Genomic DNA, 20050 nt, shown 5'->3' with positions numbered 1-20050 from the left:
ATGTAGGACCAACGGGCTTCAAAAAATCGATGAATCGCGTCACTGTTTAGTATTGTTTAAATGTTTCGGGAACTGACAAAAAACTCTTCTGGCAATTCTGGAAAGTGCTAAGCCTCAATGCTTTAAAGGGTTAAGAATAAGCAGTTTACCATCAGAGTACCAAGCCAATAGCAAGGTAGCGATGACAGTGAGTCTCTTTACGCAATGATTGACCAGTGGGGATAAAGAATTAGCATGGAAATCAAGAAAGGTTCTTCTTGTACTTGAAAGCTGTACGGCACATGCCAATTGCCAAAATGTGTGTTAAAAAATTATCAGTTGGAATTTCTGCTTGGAAACATAACGTCCTTGGAGCAACCAATGGATATGGGGATCATAAAAAATTTGAGAACACTTTACCGTGGGAAATAAGTAGATAATATTCTAGAATCTATAGAAGATAACCTTCTGATATCATCATCCACCGCCAACGCGCTAAGCTCAAAGGTGAACATTCAGCAAGCAATATTGTTTCTGGCTAAAATGGATGTCAAATGTCAAAAAATTCAACATTGTTTTTTCATTGCGATTTCTAAAGTTTCAGTGCAGTGTACAACATTACAGCAGAATCTGAAAATGTATTCAACTCCAAACTGTGCCACATAACAAGCCATGAAGAGCTCGATTATATTCACTGCAATTTGGACCAATGAAAACTGTGAACTTGATATTGCTGAAACCATATTACACAGGCAACATTGAAGCTGAAGGTGAGGATGGTGATGGAGATGAAATCGCACCTGAACGTAGCTAAGTGATAACTCTGGATGCAAGGAGGTTCATTGAGGGTTTGCGACTCTTCTTCATGTGAAAGGCAATGAAGATAGCCCAAGGTCGTCATTGGATTTCTGTGCCGACTTGGGTCGTACGACGAGGATGACGAGAATGCTGCAGAGAACATTAGAAAAATTCCTTGGGCGACGAGATACGATTTGAAATGAAAGTACTTGCATGTTTAGGAATTTAAGGAATCACATATTATAAACTAATTAACCATGAATTTTTCTTCAATAGGAGTTAGTAAATGACATTCATCCAGCATCGCCTGAGACTGTGAAAAATATTTTCAACTAAGATTACTATCATTCTTAAAAATGTTAATAAATTAACTAATCTCGCTGATTTATTAAACAAATTAATAGTTTAATAAACGTTGTTTGCATTATAACCATTCTTTAGTCTTCTTTCTATCATTCAAAGTTTGTTTATGTAGGTACATGTATGGGATAGTTTGCTTAATTGGGACAGCTGCTTAATTGGGGCAAAGTGTGCCTGTCCCGATGTGTCCCAATTAACCGGAATCTACTGTATTAGGAATATAAATACCTCTATGTGTACTCCATGCCAACAAAGGTTTTGTTTCTTCCCCTAGCTCTAATTGATATAAGCATTTGACATATCAAGTTTTGAAAATTTCTTGCCACCTTTTAACTGCTTGAAATATTTATTCCACTTTGGGCGTGACAAGATTGACATCATCAAGATAACGATTAATAGTAGCCTTGTAATCAGTACATAACGGAACATTAAAATTAGGTTTAAGAACTTAGGTTTAAAACCGGAGCAACAAAACTACAATGGTAACTCTGTAGCCAGAGGTTTTCAATCATGAATTCTTAACTGAGAGACTTATTATTAAATGCATTATTTGTTTAAGTGTTCTTCTAGTAGTGTTTAAAAAACTCATTCCAAAATCCAAAGAATAAACACTATGTTTTAAAAGGTAGTAATAGTGTCCTATGTGGCAATGATTTGCTAGTGTATTGAGTAAATATTTTCACAAGCTACCTCTTTACTATGTGGACTGATGTTGATGATATGGTGATGCTTTTTGAGGTATTCAACATTATTCTTCATCCTTTCTAGTAATCAAAGGGATTAATCACTATCGCAACGTCCAATCAAAAGACTACAGTTCTCAAATTTTCAGATGATGGAAAGAAGGAGTGGTGATGAGGTTGGAGCTCATTTCAGGATTTGTGTTTTTTGAGTGAAATCTTAAGCAGAAAGCATGGAGAGAGAAGAAAGTGAGAGGGAGATGGTATCATAGAAAAGGAAGATAAAATCATAGTTAAATATAATGCCAATTTTAAAGTATGTGTATTGAATTCACCTCTTCCCTAGTGAAATATCTCTTTTCTAGTTCCTAAGAGTGATGCATCATTAGAAAGGAACCAATTTTACGGCAATAATGGTGGCACAAATTTTGTTGGGATACTTTTTCTTCCTTAGTATATGTGGTAATAACAAGGATATGATTGAACTGAAAACATTAATATTTGAAACTCAAGAAGAAAATGACGATAAACAGATAATATATGATGTTTGACTATCTGTTGAGCTTCCCCTCCCATATTATTGATAATTTGTGCTCTACTCAATTTATCAGACTTGTAACTGCTAATGTGTATTTTGATCATAAACCTCCTTACAATCAATTATAATTGATGATGGGATACGTGATACAAAGTAGATAACAATACAGATTTCTCAATTCAAATACATTGTAAACAACTATATTTTTGATAGCATAGAGGAAATATGATATCCAGGCATGGGCTGAGAAACCTTAGAACCATTTCATAAGCGCATCAATGCCTTGATGCAATTTCGGAACGGCTGCATCAAGGTCATGCGTTGATGCGCATGATGCGTGATTCGGAACGCACCCATGCTGATGCATGATTCGGAACGGCTTGATGCGATATGAGCGGGAAGTATTCCCCCGTTCAAAATACCCGCAGGCACCCGTGCTGGAAGATAGTTCGGGTTAAGCGATAACACAATGATTGATATGCCGAAATTTAATGTGCATAGTACTTATGATGACGAAAAACGTTTATTGATGCGTATGTTAAAACTTAATTTTATTCATTACGGTCGTTCGAAAGTTCCAAGCCGTAACTTGCAACTCATATTTACTTAAAATACTGATAGACTGAGCGAATTGACGGGAATTTTTGCAGCTTACTCGAAAAACCGTCAATAAGGAAGCGTAGTGTATAGTATATCTCAGCCATCAGTGAGTTTTACGGGTCAAATTGTTTTGAAGAGACGATTTTTACGATCAATAGTATGTAGATTTAGCTGCTAGACATCAATTTATGGCTTTCCGACAAGATATACGACTTGAAAACAATTTTTTTTCATAAAAATCGGGAAGGAATACTTAATACGTCGATAAAATTTTCACAAACACTTTGTCATACTGCATATACAATGCTTAAAAATTAACTCCAAGACATTTTTATTTAAGTATTCTACCGCTTGGTATTAAGGTAGGTTTGCATGGAGCATTCCAAAAGTCCCCCTTGCCCTCATTGATTTCCCTCCTGAATTCACAACTTCATCCTTTTCATGCTATCTAAAAATCCTATTCTCTCCTTTGTTTACCCAACATTCTATCCCCTAATAGTGTTTTCAACATCCACTCCCAGCTCAGTACTTGCCTAATCCATACTTCCTGTCTCCTTTGAATGCTATCCAGAAGCTGTCTCTCCTCACTCAACATGTCTCGCACTTTGACCTTCTTTCTTCTCTCAGTCCACTTCACTTTCTCCTTACCCACATCTCGAACACCTCCAGCCTCTCCCATTCTCCTCCCTAAGTGCCCATGTTCCCACACTGTAAAGTGCTATACTCCAGATCAAAATGTTACAAATTTATCAACCAATGTACTGTCTGTAAGCAAGCTAGTTAAAAAGACACAGCTGTCTTGTTTAATGAATCTGGGTACAGCTTATTTGATGCCAGATCTTTGGAAGTAAAAGGAGTGATCTAGCCACTAGTTTAGAAGAAAATGGCATATGTTGTCAAGATTTGAAACAATATAATTCATAAAGTAAAAGTAATGCAACTTGTTACGTAGGATTGACTGTCAAAGCAGTAGAGGACTGTTTGCTAAGTCTGTGGTACAAGAGTAACAGACTTGTGACAGAGTAACATGCAGGTTATAATGTGGTTGTCAGTGGTGTGGATTGTCCCCCTAATATGTAATACATTTCAGCCTTGTATAGCATATGTTGATGGCATGTTAGCAAAGAAATGATTCGAGATAAGTGCTAGAATGGAAGCTGTATGTAATAAATTAAGTCTGATCCTCTCAGAATTGTGTGGTCTGATGGTATTATAGGTGAAAATATATTTATATTATTTATGCAAAATATACATATAAATTCAGGGGTAAGGAAAGAAAGGGATAGGAACATGGAATAGAAAAAGGACGAGAACAATGTATGCTCACCTTCACTGATGACTGCACAAGAAAGGTTTTTGTTTTCTTTATTAAAAGTAAGGAGTCTCATTTAGTCCTACAATGCTATACAATTTTTAAGGCAAGCATGGAGAATGAGACAGGGAACAATATGAAATGCCTGCATACAGATTATGGGGGTGAATATATGGGTCAGGCATAACAGGGGAGGTTAAGGGCATGTGTGATAAAAGATTAAACTACAAAATCTTATAATCTTCAAGCAGAAATGATTCGCTGAGCAAATAGAAAGCTAGGTACAAACTCTCTGGCATCAATTTACCAAAATATTATTGGGTTGAAGCTTGTTGAGAAGCTGTATATCTCGAAACAGTACCATCCAAAGCAGGAGGGAATGCATTACCTGAGGAGAGATGGTCTGAACGAAAATTTAATCGAAGACATCTAAAAGTATTTGGATGTATTTTCTATGCTTATGTGGCTACAGAGCAATGAAAGATGCTGGATGCCAAATGCAAAAAGTATTGGCAATTGTGAGGAGTCAAAAATGATATTTTTTGACTGACCCTGATATTGCGGGAAGATTCATCGAAGCATGTGATGTAGTATTCTTTGTAAATATGTTTAGGGAGCTCAAGCTAGTCCAAATACCTCTTGGTAACTCTTTCATTCTACCTAGGCTCTTAGGGGATAAGGGATAATTAGTTACTAGCCTCAACCTGACAGTGGAGAGAATGGCAGAGCTGAACTCACAAAGGTACCCAAGTAGTGAGGGGAATATCAGAATATCAAGTAATGAAGACTCTATTCCTGAATCAAGTTGTGAGGGCAATGACAAAGTTCCAACTAATGTCGACAGTAGTTTTGAGAGTAATCAAGAAAATGAGTCAGTGTTTGGAAGCAAGGAAGCAGAAGAGACGTTTTCTTTAAAAAATGGAGTGGCTCGAAAATTACCAGATCACATAATCTCCTTGTCATCTACTAACTTGACCTGCAATCAACCTTTGTCTCATAGAAGCAGGTTTGAATGTAGCTCCTGCAGTGACCCAAAAACTTTTCCTGATGCTCCATTTCTAATTTTGATTGGTTTTCTTATGTATGCAATGATTTGTACAAGGCCAGATCGCGTCTTTGCAGTGTCAAACTTAACACATTATGGTCCGCACACGTGTTTTTACGTGTTTCCGCCGCCAGCGCTTATGTGCCGATCACGCGTTTTTACGTTTTCACGTTTTCATGCAGTGCAGTCTCCTGCTGACCTCTACGGATTTATTTGGAACTATTTCGACCTAGTTCTGGTTTGTGCGTCTTCAGGTAGCTTTACTGTTTGTTTTTGTGAAATTTTTTTCTTATTGACGTCTTTTTTATCGACGTTATAATAGTTTGAACATATATTGAGGCCTATGGCATAAAATATGACCGGCCCCAATGGCTAGTCTAGTTTAAAGGGTGCCGGACCAAGATGTGTTAAGAAGGTTTATTGATGATTTTACAATGCAATACTGGGCATATGCAAAGAGTATATTAAGATATTTTAATGGGAACTATAAATTATCTTATTCTTAGTCAGGAAAGTTTCTGGAGGGATACAAAAATGCTGACTTTGCCATTGACAAAATAGATTGAGTGTCCTGTACTGGATACATGACAAGTTAGTTAATGGAGCAGTAGCTTGGGAAAACAAAAAGCAGTGCTGTGCAGTGGCTATGTATACAATAGAAGGCGAGTATGTAAGTTAGGCAGCTGGAGCAAAAAAAACTTGGCACTGATGTGGTGCATGGAAGGTCAAAGAACAGAGGTTAGACATCATTTTGTTAAAAACTCTGTTGCCATAGGAAAAAATAATTGCTGATTACATGTTTACAAAATATGGTAGCAAATGTGCTTCCAAATGGGCTTAACAATGGTAAGCATTTGAACTGCATTAATGAATAGAATTTTTTAGCTGATGGAAGCAACTAGTTGAAGGGAGGTTTTTGTGCTTGTAACCTACTTGCAAAGTTAAGAAATAAATAGCTACAATGTGTTAAGGTAGTTTGAGCGAAAAATCAATCATCATAGAATTCTATGATTTTTATCTCATTGTAAAGAAAAAGTCTTGATCTTTCCAGTGATATCATAATATACACCCCTTACCGGGCTAAATTCAGAGATATTTGTGAGCAAAGAGAAGCTGATTTACATGGCATAGATAGGAGCCATGCGCTTTGGCGACAGTATTTATTTAAAAAGAATTATTTCCCGTACATAGAAATCGACGAAAAACTAACTGAGTGTAGTAAACTTCATTTATGAATTTTTGGTTGCATTAAAATTATAGGTCACCGGTAGTATAATTAAAATATAAAAGAAAAACTTTTCGTCGAAAAGGCATTTCCTGCAGACGACCGGATGCCGGAAGTTTCGGCTTGGCAACGCTGCTTTAGAATTAAACGTAAACAAACATGATCGCATACAAGGAATAATTGGAAAAGGAATAACTGGATATAATTGATTGCGTAAGAGTTTAGTGTACTGACTTTCCATATTGTCGCAGTAAATTCCAAGTACAAAAATTACTTCGTGGTGGACATTGGGAAGTGAAATATGAGACTCGCGATTCCTGATACTATTTGGGTTTCTGTAAACTTCGAATGAAGAGATTTCTTATGTGTACGTAAATATTATTTGGCATGCTTTGGGAGGAAAGATATTACCGATTTTACGCATACTAAAGGTGTCTGCGTATTTACTTTCACAAGTACGATTCTCCATCCGCATTAATGAACTTGCTATTTGTGATGAAATCGAGTGGCTCAAACCATCTTTTAGGTATGAGCCGTGCGTGAAACCTATTGAACAACGTTAACAGGTAGTTATTGACAAGTACTTTTCATATTTAAGTCAACGCAGTCCGAACCTTACATAAACGAAAGGACAGGATTCATGGCGAGATATTATGAGTGTAGTCATGCGTTTACACTTAAGTCAAACAACACATTTCGTTTATGGTAAAATTCTGTTGAATCATCTCCCTTTTGGAAATCAGAATTCATCCCACAATGCATAAAACCTACTAAATCTTGTTGCCTTAACCGAATTTGAGGAAACCTATCGAAAAAATGAATGTATAACCAGCCCTCCGAATATATTAACATTGGTCGACATCGATTTTAAATTACCTATGAATGCAGAGCTGACTACTAACCACGAAGCAATCAAACGAATCTAATCTTTAGATAGAACGTTACCGAAATATAAATTAATCTTCCAATAACAGTCATATTGAGTCTCAAAGGAAGTGCATCTTGCCATTTCCTTACAACAATCCCTTAGGAACAAGAAATTCACACCAAATGGACTTCTGCTTACATCATTACAGAGATACTATAAGCTAAAAAATCACAATATTGTGCTTCAACCACTAAAATATCCATAACACTATTCTAAATGAAGCTTGCCATTCATCTTGATGCCTACTGCAATACCCCTTACCTTTAGTTAAATTGGATACAATTTCAATATTCTGCTTTTCATCTCATGGCCCTATTCTGGAAATATATGCACATAGTTACCAACTTAGGGTTTGTAGGAAGAAATCAGACAAAAAATGATATATTACTACACTTCTGGTATACATATTTATTATTAATACATAACAAAAATTACAAAATATTTTCAGAAAAGCACTCTACAATGTTACATATATGTAGCAATACACATTTCAGTTTCACTGAGTGTTGGCTAAGAACATAAAAAGGAGAGCCAGGGCTCCCAAGAGACATTAAATTGGCTACTATATACTTTGTTTGTTTGTATATGAGGTGTTTCTCTGCTGTCTTATCACTCTAACTTGCTTGTGATAATGTTCCCTCATATTTCCAATGTAGTAGTGGGATTTTTTCCTTCAAATCAGTGTTAAAAAAATACACTTCAGGCATTCACAGTAAATTTTGAAGAAATGGGCAGAGGCTAGTCTTAAAAAGAAACATTTCTTTGTTAGCATTCAACACTGCATATGCCATGTGCCCCACTCTAGCAGAATAGAAGAAAAAATGAAGGCTACAGTAAGGAGGCAAGTTACAGTCCCTGTGAAGCAACTTAGGTTGTTCCCGAAGTCATTGTAAGAGCAAAAGATATAATACGAAAGGGAATATGTTACCAATGTTAGCTATGTAAGCTGATCTTGATTGTGCTTAACTTCAGGAGCCAATAGCATTGAACATGGAGACCACCAGATTTGCCTTAACCTTATTTCTACATAATATGGAGAAGCTGGTGGACATTTTCAGGTTAATTTTATATATAAAGATATTTATATACATAGAGTGGAACACAATGTCTTTCAGTAATTAGATGGCAATTAGTTAAACAGTACTTTAAAATAACTTTCACCGATGCAAATAATAATAAAATCCTTGCTACCCTTTTAACAACAATCCCTTGGGAGGGACAGCATAATTTTCTTGCCAATCAAGGTGTGCAAAGAAATTGATCAGCCCTATCGACAAAATCCCACTAACAATTCAGGAGGGAGTTTCTAAAGAGTCATTCTCACTCAAAGGCGTTGACGCATTAACCAGTATACAAGATAATCACCCAAAAGAAAACATGGAAAAATTGCCCAATATTATGTCACGCAAACCTTTAGACCCTTGCAGCAAACCTGAAGATACTAGTTAAAATACTCAGGAGACACCTGTTACCACAAGCCAGAGGACGTGGGGAGAATCTTAAAGAAGCTAAAAAATCTCTAATAGACTTTACAGTATGACCATTGCTACTATGTACATTTAAACCATGCTATACATAAGGCATAAGATAATTTATCAGTCTTACTCTTTTTAATTTTCTCTTTTTATTTATCATCTTATTTATTTATCATACTCTTTAAGTTTTCTCAACTCCTCAAAATATTTACTAATAGCCTCAATAGACTTGTGAAACTCTATTCTCCTTTGGATGGTAACATGGGGCTTACCATTGATACTCTCTCCCATGTGTACTTAATCTTATTCCCTCAGTTCCACATATACTGAGTATTTCCACCAGCTTCTCCATATTAATGCCAGCTGTAGCCATTTGGGAAATCATTAAGCTTGAAATAACACTCCACAGGGTTTGTAACATTCCCACCTTCTGTGTCTTCTACACATTGCACAGATAGTCCTGCATACATCATACGCAAGTAATTTTTTGGAGTGGTAATCAATGACAGACCCATGCCCTGTGAATGTAAAAAGAAAGACATTTTAACTGTTAACATAATAAAGAGGAACAATTTATGCATAATTTATTTCCCAGAAAATATGATGGAATTTACCAGATTTACTGTTGTATGATTACCCATTGCCTTTCTTCTGCCATCCATAATCATAAGAGGCAATGATATCTACCTCAGCTCCATCATTGCACTGCATAGGAGACTCTTCACTGGGAGTCATGCCACTGAAATAAATTATGTATACTGAATGAGGGGCCACATATTAATTAGCCAATGCACTGCACTTAGATTTCTGTGACTGGGTGGAATTAAAACTAAGGAATAGAAATAGTATGATAACATTGGAGGTAATCTACCCCTTAACTTATGATGTTCTTGATTCAACATTAGGGAGGACATTGTATATGTGTCAGACACTTATACCCTATCATTGGTTAATGTGACACAAATACATTTTGCCATTTTGGAACTCATTAGCCTAACTAGAACATTAATCAGTATGTATAATGAAGTATTACTAAAATTATAAATTGCAATATTTCCACTGAGTTTTATTATGACAAAACGCGTTTCATTGCTACAAACAACATTATCAATTGTTGTTGTCATAATAAGACTCAGTGGAAATATTGCAATGTCTTTTTAATTGTACTAATATTAAAGACCACCATATTGTGCCCAACATCATACCAGATATAGTGAAGTAGGTTGTAATTATGATAAATGTAGGAAAGCAACCACAATCAGGACAGAACCATCAAGAACAACAGGGAGATGATGTCGATGGATAGGAACATTTTCCTGCAATATTATTTCCACTAGTAAAATATGATTATATGCAATTCTTTTGGAAAGATAAGTTCAATGTGATCATTAGCATTCACTCAATGCAACATTAGGAATTTGAAATGAATAAGGGTATGCAATTAGTATGTACAGCCTTGACTTTAAAAAATTAACGACAGAGAAAATATTTCTTCACATTGCATAAAAAACAGGTTGTGAGAGAAGGATGAACATCATAAGTGGAAAGGGTATGGCCACGGAAACAAAGCTGATTGAATTATAACTAATACTCCTCTTCTGGCAAGCACATGCAAATAGCTGTTAGAGGAGACAGGTAATCCCTTTAAGAAATCAAGAAAAAGTTTTTGATCCACGAAAAATATTGAAAGTCTTAGATAAATAAGTAGCATGTAAAATTATGACATAGAGTAATAGTTGCAACACTGAGCACACCAGTATAAGGGCTGTGCTGAGTACTTTACCTCTTTAAGAAACAATGACTAAGGAATAATAATCAAGGAGAAATTAGATTGTCTTCAATTGCTGAATAAATACTTAAGATATGGATACTATAGTTGAAAATATATGTTAGATAGACTTCTAATCCTATGACCTGATAACAGATCACCATAATTAATCAACTTATAATCCACATTAACACAATCCAGCAATTATTGATTTTCTATGTTAAAAACAGCAAATCTGTGGTAATTCTCTGGTTCTAAATATCAAACACTTTATATAGCTCACATCACCAAATTCCAGTCAACAGTCACTTAATCGATAATGATTTCATCCAAAGGAACCAATAACAAATTACATTGAAGGACAATAAAAAATTAAATGAAACTAATTTAAAATTACACTTGAACAAAGTAATCATCAAAAAAATTAAAGCCTCTGCATTTCCTAAATTTTAGTTTATATATTGGACCTACTACTGATAATGTTCTTGGAATGCAATGTACATGGAAATAAAAAGCACACCGACTGAATATTTCCAAGAGATATGAAAGAACGTAATGCAACCACAAGGCACATTTAAAAAAAAAAGAATTAACTTTCACATTGGGTTTCGGGGGACCAATAACGCTACTACTTATAGTCTCATTTTTTAAACTGATGCGGTGAAACTTACGGTGTTAAGGCCAAAGTGAGAAGCTTCTCCACCTCCACAGCTTCCGTACTCGATTGCATCTTCAACCTTTGACCCCACAGATCGCTCCTACCTTTTCCAAGTGGAATTGGCGACAGACGGAATAATTAGGGTTGCCAAAACCCGATTCATTTGCTCATTCCCAACACATGACAGGACGCACACTATAAATGAAATAAAAAAATTATTTTCAGCTAATAACATATTTCCATTTTTAAATTCGCAATGAGTTATTTACTAGAGCACTTACCTATATTCACTGAACGTTCGAGAAGAACTCTTCTGTCCCTTCGTAAATTCCTTCTTCCGCACAAACCGCCCCGCTTTACTAGTGGATGACTTCATCGTTAAAGCAGAGAAGGCTGAAAAACTGGCATATTTCACTAAAAAGTTAGAGAAATACTCGACTTTCTAAAGTACATTTCAACACCGAAATCTCTGCACTCCTGTAACGCTTCAAGCCATTCACTTGTTTCTCTGAATTTCTAGTTGCTAGTTGAGAGTCGCACCAACCTAAGAAATTTGACGTTGTTGCCAAGTCGAACGTCTCTTTGACATATGTCATTTCTAGCGATACAATGCTTTAAAATAGCTTTCTAATATAAGTAACCCTTAAATTTTTATGTTTGAACATTTCAGATGTCAGGATATCGTACTCCAAGTCGGGATTAAGTCCATACTATATTAAGGAAACTTAGTATTATATTACTAAAAGTACCGTTGGTACCTTTGGTAATAAGTCAAGATAGAGTTTAAAATACGTATATTTTGTTCATTACCGAGAAAAATAAGCAACTGATGCAAATATTTACCCGACAAAAAATTATAAAATTGTATCGTTAACCTTAAAAACTCTTGATACTTGTAAAGTTTGAGAAGATACAGTCGCTGTTGTGACTACGGATCTATCTCGCTCAAACCACCTTAAAATAGTTCTTGGAGTGTAGGTCAATGTCTCATTTTTCAACATAGGTACATATTTTACTGTTCCGAGTGATAAAAAAGCCTAAATCACAATAAAATTAAGTACATTTTGGGGATTGGATAGTTGGGCATTGTCCATTTACTTAGAGTGGCATTCATCAAATAGAATTTAGCATTTCCTCCTGATTTTACAAAATTTTATATGGTGTAATTATGACTGAAAATTGAACGTAAACATTGAAAACCGGTAATCACTATAGTTATGGCGATTTCCGATTTTCAATGTTTTTGTTTACTTTTCAATGTTTGATATCATATGATGCAGCTTCTTAAGACAGATACCCAAGTTCAACTGAGAACCATTTTGGAAACCCATTACTTGTGAAAACATTGATAGAAGTGTGCCTTTAGTTGGATAGCATTTAGGAGGACACTGAAAATAAGTTGGCCGCGTCATCAATGCGTCGACTAAATAGTATTTGGAGCCAATTTATAAACTAACTGCAGTACTGGCAATACGTATTTATCCGGGCTTACCAAATCACACGCTATGAACAAAACAATTGCACTGAATACTCAATCAACTCGATGGGATTCTTCAAGCACGCATCACTGCAGTGTACATGTAAATCAAGCACACATCCATGATCCTTGCATAAATAAATTAATTGATGATGTTATTTATCACGGCATCACTACCCTGAATGTCCCTTTACTTGTGGTACCATAACGTGAACTGATCTCTTTCGCAGGGGAAAATAATTTTAGTACCTACCGAGCAAATTCACTTGCAATGAATGTATAGTTTCGCACATTAAATAGCTAATTAACGTTTGGCAAAATCACTACTATTACTACTATGTATTACCAGACACTCTAATTTTCACAAACTTAACCACAAAAATCCCTGAAATGTGGTAAGACGTTACGTAAACGACGCGATCTCCAACGGCTTGTGCTAGCTTGTGAAGACATGTGATCTTTCTAGGAGGATATGGCACGATGGCACCAGATGGCACCACCCGCGAAAGAAAATAGTCCCAGACCGAATACAGTTTTATCGATGCATATGAATTTGCCAGTCCTCTTGCATCTTTTTTCGTCATTATAGGAAATAAAGAAACAAAACCTTTTTAGTAACTTCCTAAGTGCGATTTTTGTATCTTGATGGTCCATCCTCGTATTCAGGTACGAAAACTTCCTGTGCCGTCTGGGAGTGATACGTATCACTATTACAAACTAAAGAAATGAGTTCCTGTGAGTAGTTTTTAAATTAATGTTTGAAAACGCAACCCGTTGGGTTGGGTTTCAATGAAGGGAATTCATATTTATTGCTTCTTTTATAATATCGCCGAAGCCTTCCTTTGATATCTTTTTCACTACTGACTTTCGCACTGCTGACTCCGCCACAATTTTCGAATGTAATAGTTTTCCCAGTACATCGCCATGCATCTTAAATCCTTTTTACGCTATGAATCGTATTTCCCGTTTTCATGTCATTTTTACCGACAAATTTCCATTCCATGGCGTACTAAACGTCGTGTATACACACAGACATTCATTTGTCTGTAGTATCCTATTTTTTATACTACGTAGGTGTCGACCATGGTGACTTCCACACTTACGCGTTTACACAGCGATGGTATGACCGTAATTTTCCGTTTACACAGCGCGTAAACGATCTGTACTATTGTGTCATAAAACGTCATCTAAATACGCGCTGATCGTTAATCTTTTATTTGTTGTTTTTTCGCTCGCCTATACTTTGACGAAACGAATTAATCTAGTAAAAAAAAATTATGGCAACGAATGAAGGAAGTATTTAGCAGGTAATGGTAGGAGAATTTATAATCTTATAATAGAGAATTTTTTCTCAATCTTCCGTTCGTCAATGATTGCGGATGTATCGCATAGCACCAGTTTCATTTATCTGTTTATTCACGGGTCAACCCATTAACGATACTTACCCCTACTTTATATACTTTATTGGTTATGGAAAGTAGAAAACTGACGTATAGAATAAATCACTAAAATATGTAATATATGCTGACGACACAACTTTCCCAAATAATAGTTCAGATCTATTGACACTAAAAACATTAACTGAAAACACACTTTCTCGGGCCTCCGTATGGTTCAGGGCAAATGGATTTTTACTCAATGAAAGTAAAACCCAAAGTCTTCTTTTTAGTTTAAGGAACATATCTGACCATCATGAACTAGAAACTGTTAAATTTTTAGGGATTCTTATTGATAATAGGTTGACCTGGGAACCACACAAAAAAATATATCAGCCAGACTTTCAAGAGTTATTTTCTTAATTCGAAATTTAAAAGGACATGTTCCTATTAATTATGTAAGATCAGCTTATTTTGTCTACTACTTGCAAGTAATGTACTTACATGTATCTTGATGTTTGTGCCAAAATTTTGTCTCAGAATAGTGAAAAACATTTTCCCCCATAATGTCCCCTCGCCACTCTTGTTCTACGAGCGACTCATGTTCGCAGAGAAACTCCAATTTAAAAATCCCGCCAGCGAATCGCTGTCATTTTCGCTTGCTATCGCTAAGAAATCGCGCGGAACGGTTCAAATGGGATAGTTTGTCACATATTACCATTTCGATTTCATAATAGCTGATTTTATGATTTGTAAGTGAAAAAATTAGGATATCGTAGGAAATTTGAGCTTAAGACTGTCTGCGCTGTAATTTAAAATGTTAACATAATTATTTTACCTTCCATATCGTTATGCAACTACTATTTAAGCCAATACCTGAATAAAGGATGCAATTTTTACCAAATCAAAGTTATGAAACAATCCAAAATAGGTATGGCTAGAGAAATTTTCTTAAGATATTATGTACAAAAAATGTTTTTTTTTATAATATATGAATTCGCGAGCTGCATATTCAATATTTAAGGTAATGTGATAAAAACAGAACAAGATATGAGTTTCATTCCAGATAGCACAAAGTAAGAGAGTTATCAGTTTCTTATGGTTTTCCTGTGGAAAAAATTGATAAGCAGCTCATCATAAGCTAAGGGGCAAGAGTAAGATTTTAGGGAAGAATAGGTAAGGAATGCCGTTAAATATCCTCATACAACGAAAGTCTCTTCTATTAAAGTGCCAAAGGTGGCTGAACAGCATACTACACATTCGACGCTGCTCATCCCGACATGAATTTAAAGCTTAATGGTGAAATTCAGTGAGTCTTTATAAGAGCTTAACAACTAATTACAGATTTTCCAGTAGATAGAAAAAAAAATAAACAACAGCAAGTGACTGGCTGGCGAAGATATTAAAAGTACTTTATCCTTGTGGTGGAAAGAAAAAAAATTAAACCAGGGAGAAAAGAATGCATGACCTACCCATCCGCAGCTCTATACGCTAACTATTACACCATGGTAACTGATGACTGAAAAAGGTGTAGTTCATCATCATTAGTCAAGAATCCTGAGATTGGTTGGATGCAGCTCTCCATTTCTCTCTCCTATCCGCTAATCTTTTCATAGCTACATATTTCTTCTCTTTTACATCCTTTATAACCTGTCCTATATAACTCATTCGGGGCCGTCCCGTGCCCTTTTTCCCTTCCACTTGTCCTTCAACGATTGTCTTCATCAGACCATCGTGCCTCAAAATGTGGCCAACTAAGTTGTCCCTTCTTCTGCTTAATGTTTTTAGGAGGCTTCTCTTTTCTCCTACTCTCCTTAGCACTTCCTGGTTACTCACACGGTCAATCCATTTTATCTTCATCATTCTTCGGTAGTTACCATAAGGTGTAGTTACCATTTCTAAATTCAATTATATGTACATATAGGAAAACTTAGCTGGTGCTTGAATGAAAAAACTGAATAAGTGCTGAAAGTTTGGCATCCATTTTGTCATTACTCTGGATTTTTGTTGGCCTGGCCGTAAGAAACCCATAACAACCTTACTTGATAAGCGCCTTCCTTATTTCTTCCTTTCACCTTATCTCAATGACTTATAATGTGCTAACTGGGATATGGATATTTCACAACAAGGCTGTAGCATGCCCTATAGTCAAGGGGTTCAAAATACCCTCAAAAGATTGAGACAATTGTAGTCCCTCCAAATGGATACCTTCCTCCCTCATTGCAACCTTTCCCTGATGGACTATTGATTGGCTTTGGCCTTGGTCTGTAAAAGCATTGAAAATTTATCAGTCACTCAGTCCAAAGGTTGGTTAGATTTTTCTAGGACCCCTCTATTTTCAAAAATTAGCATATCAATTTCTCAAATTTTTTCTTCTCAATTTCTTGGAAGTACTTGAAATACAGTTAGGATAAGCAATGAGTCGCTAGCTTTGAAATTTTCATACCCAGGTTAGTACCCCAATCTAGTGGACTCTTCTTCATCCTCTTCGTCATGATGCCAGAAAGGATATAAAAGGAATAGAAAAGGATCTGTCTGCACAAATGGAAAAAGATTTACTCAGCCAACTGTAAATGGATTGGCGAAAGCAGTCATATGGGGAAATCATATCAAGGAAAATCATTGTTGTGATATCATTGGCCATTGGCAGTAATTGCTGTGAGGCACCATCAAAAGCCATGCCACCAACTTCATACACATCAGAGAGAAAATACAATAGTCCCAGCAATATTCTCCTTTGATATGTAATTTGGTATAAAAATCCCCACTGCCATACTTTCTAATTGGCAGAAAAGGACATTTGAACCTTAGGAATCATACCTAGAATGGAGCACTCGTCCACCGAACTGCCTTGCCCCTATAAAGTAGGCAAATTCTAAGAATTGTATTCCTCTATTAAATCTTCATCTGATGCACTCCCTCATTGAAAGAAGACATATTTCATGTCCTATCACATATGTACATATATCACTAGAGCTGAAATGCTGTAGAATAATGTAGAAGTGGAAATTCTACACAATTACAGACATGCCCCTGTAAAGTACGCAAATAATATTGCTAATTTTAAATATTTGAAGCCGATGGGTGACTCCTTAACATTGTTTCATTGAGTAAAAATTTTTTCCCTTAGTTTCGAACTTGGATGGAAATAAAATAAAAAAATGCCTGATAACATATTGAAACTTAGCAACTTTGTGCTCACACTATCACCTCACACTATGAGGATTTTTAACGGTGATGATTAACCTGGATCCGCCCAATGTAACAAAAATGTCACACCCTGTATCGCTCCACTGTAATGGCTCTTGTATCGCTCGGGCACGGTATATTGTTAAGTTTTATACCTTATTAGAAAGAGGAAGCTAAGTGCTTTAATTCAAGGTAAGAATTGTCAAGTGAGAGTGAAGACCTATCCTTTAAGTACCCCTGGTACTTATGCGCCTTCCCTAGACACTAAAAATGGACGTTCGCTTTGTGTAAATAATTAATTTTTTCATTAACTATATGCGCTACAGCGACAATTTTTGGTATGTATCAACATAATGATACAAAATTATTAATAATTCATTAATATGTTTGGTATTGCTTTCCATTTCTGCAATATACTCTGATAAATGTTACTGTGACATAAATGTCACATTGGGCGGATCCCTATGCAAATCTTCAAAGTTTCGAATTTTATGCTCTAGTTAGAATTTGTTGCATTTCAACGTTTTTTCCTTTGCATTCTCGCCAAAAGATTTATTATTTATGAATTAATCAATAATTTGCGTTTATTTACTTTTATTAAGGTAATTACTTTTGAATTAAAATTTTTAATATCGATAGCTCAGAGATATTAAACTGTGAAGCTTCCGGAAAACAGAGACTTTGACGAAGTATAATCAATATACCTTGAGCCACCAGAAGCGATAATTGTCACTGATGAGGACATTGCAGATGACCAGGCTGGAGGACTTGTGGAAAATTGAATGGGAAGACAACTTCGGGCAAGAGTGGAGCTTGTTTTGCAGCTTGATAATGATAATACTAATAAATTTAAAGAGAAGTCTGGAAGAATTTCGGTACCAGTTACACATAAGGAAAAGGATTCGAAGTCAACGAATCTTACATTACTTCTTCAACAGAAAAAAGTAAAAATAGAAGCAGCTAATTGGCGACGGGAAGTTCTTTTTGTAAGGTATAGGTTAATCCGATACAGATCTTCCTGAATTGAGGGAAAAATCATGTGTACACATTTTTGAAATCGTTTTTTTCGGATGACATTTTTTTCTCATGGCAGAATAAGATAATAATACTACGTTTATTGTTTTTTCATCTCCTAGTATCAGTATAGAGGAGATGAAAATTTTCATTGGAATTTTACTGTTATGGGTTGTAACAAGGTTCCATCCAAGCGATGCCCCTGGGAAGATTCTGGGGATGTTTACAACTCAATTCCTGCCATAGCCAAGCAAAGGAATAGATTCCTTGTGATAAGTAAATACCTTCACTGTGCAGACAATACGATGCCTAGCATGAAAGACAAATTGTGGGAGCTACGCCCGCACATCACTAAATTGCAAAAACGTTTCAGGGAGATTTTTCCCATTGGGAAAACTCTCTTTTGGCAGGAGTATGATTACGTATTTTGGTATCCATCCTTGCATGCAATTCATTCGGCGGAAGACAATCAGTTTTGGTGGTGGTGGTGGAATATCTCTCCTTGGCTTTTGGATGTAGCTGCTTACAATCTGAAGCTGTTCACAAACGAAATCTGGTCCTTACATGTCACAATTAGAGATCAGGCGTGTAATAGTGCAAACATAACTGACCATACATCGATGCAAAGCCAAGTGTAGCCGCCGTACTATTTCGTTTTCAACAGAGGCAGACAGTGAAATATGTTATGATGCTAATAATAAATTAGTCCCTGTTTTACTAAATAAAAGATGGCGTCGCCGTGCTGGAGAATATTGCGCTTCCGTCAACTGCACTGCATGCGACGCATGTAATATGGACAAATGTTGCTTTACTACTTACCACTCAAAATGGTACGTATACGCCGGCATTGAACTCTAAATCAATCTATTGTTTATTTGAAACAAATTGTTTCAAATTTCATTCAATTTTATACTGTATTACACTCTTATGTGTTATGAGAATAATTTTCAAATATGTATATTTATTCTATGTGTTTTCTAAAATTGGGAAATGCATTTTCAACTGTTTTACTTATTAGCCATGTAAAAATATTATTTAAATGTACCTTCAACAAATCCATTGATTGTGTCAATTCAAGGTTCTGTAATTTCGTAACACTCCTGACGAAAACTTTACATAACTTTAGAATAATTTTTCTTGACGTGTATTTGACAAATTTATAATATAAACATTATAAATTTAAATATTCCACATTTGTGAGATGACATTGAAAAATCCAGAAAATTTGTAAATCGTAAATATCACACTTTACGTTGAAAAATTTATAAATCGCAGGCAATGGAACTCTAAAAATTATTGCTAATTTTTAAACAATATACTTTAAATTTAAACAAAAGCTTGACAATAGTGTATGTAAGTAATAATATGTTTTTTCTAGCGTTTTTTATCATTTAAATGAACTGTGCAGCTCAAATACGAAAAATATTTGCTTTTTCTAGGGAAATATTACCTTGCACGAAAAGACAACAGATCCGCCCAATGTGACATTTATGTCACAGTCTGTATCTTGGAAACTACACAACCGATTAATGTAATATTTTCAGAATGTAGTAAATATGAGACCCTTAGCATTCTCCTAGAATATCAATTATTAATTTAAAAAAAAATATTTTGGGCGGATCCAGGTT

The 20050-nt window shown here is 35.6% G+C and overlaps 2 long non-coding RNA genes across 2 annotated transcripts in view; one reads left to right on the top strand and one right to left on the bottom strand.

The window, feature by feature from the left end:
- Positions 1–20050, top strand: part of LOC124169737 — a 45804-nt gene that overhangs the window by 20547 nt on the left and 5207 nt on the right. The gene's annotated exons all lie outside the window — the stretch shown is intronic.
- LOC124169736 lies at positions 7859–12191 on the bottom strand. The gene is made up of 4 exons (XR_006867220.1): positions 11648–12191; positions 11380–11561; positions 9555–9679; positions 7859–9458 (listed from the first exon to the last, which is right to left on the bottom strand). It is a non-coding gene; the product is annotated as an uncharacterized LOC124169736 (long non-coding RNA).

The sequence above is a fragment of the Ischnura elegans genome, chromosome 12 (assembly GCF_921293095.1).
Source record: "Ischnura elegans chromosome 12, ioIscEleg1.1, whole genome shotgun sequence".
Classification (NCBI taxonomy): domain Eukaryota; kingdom Metazoa; phylum Arthropoda; class Insecta; order Odonata; family Coenagrionidae; genus Ischnura; species Ischnura elegans.
Note: the sequence above shows the minus strand (reverse complement) of the source record. Positions and strands in the feature narration are given on the sequence as shown.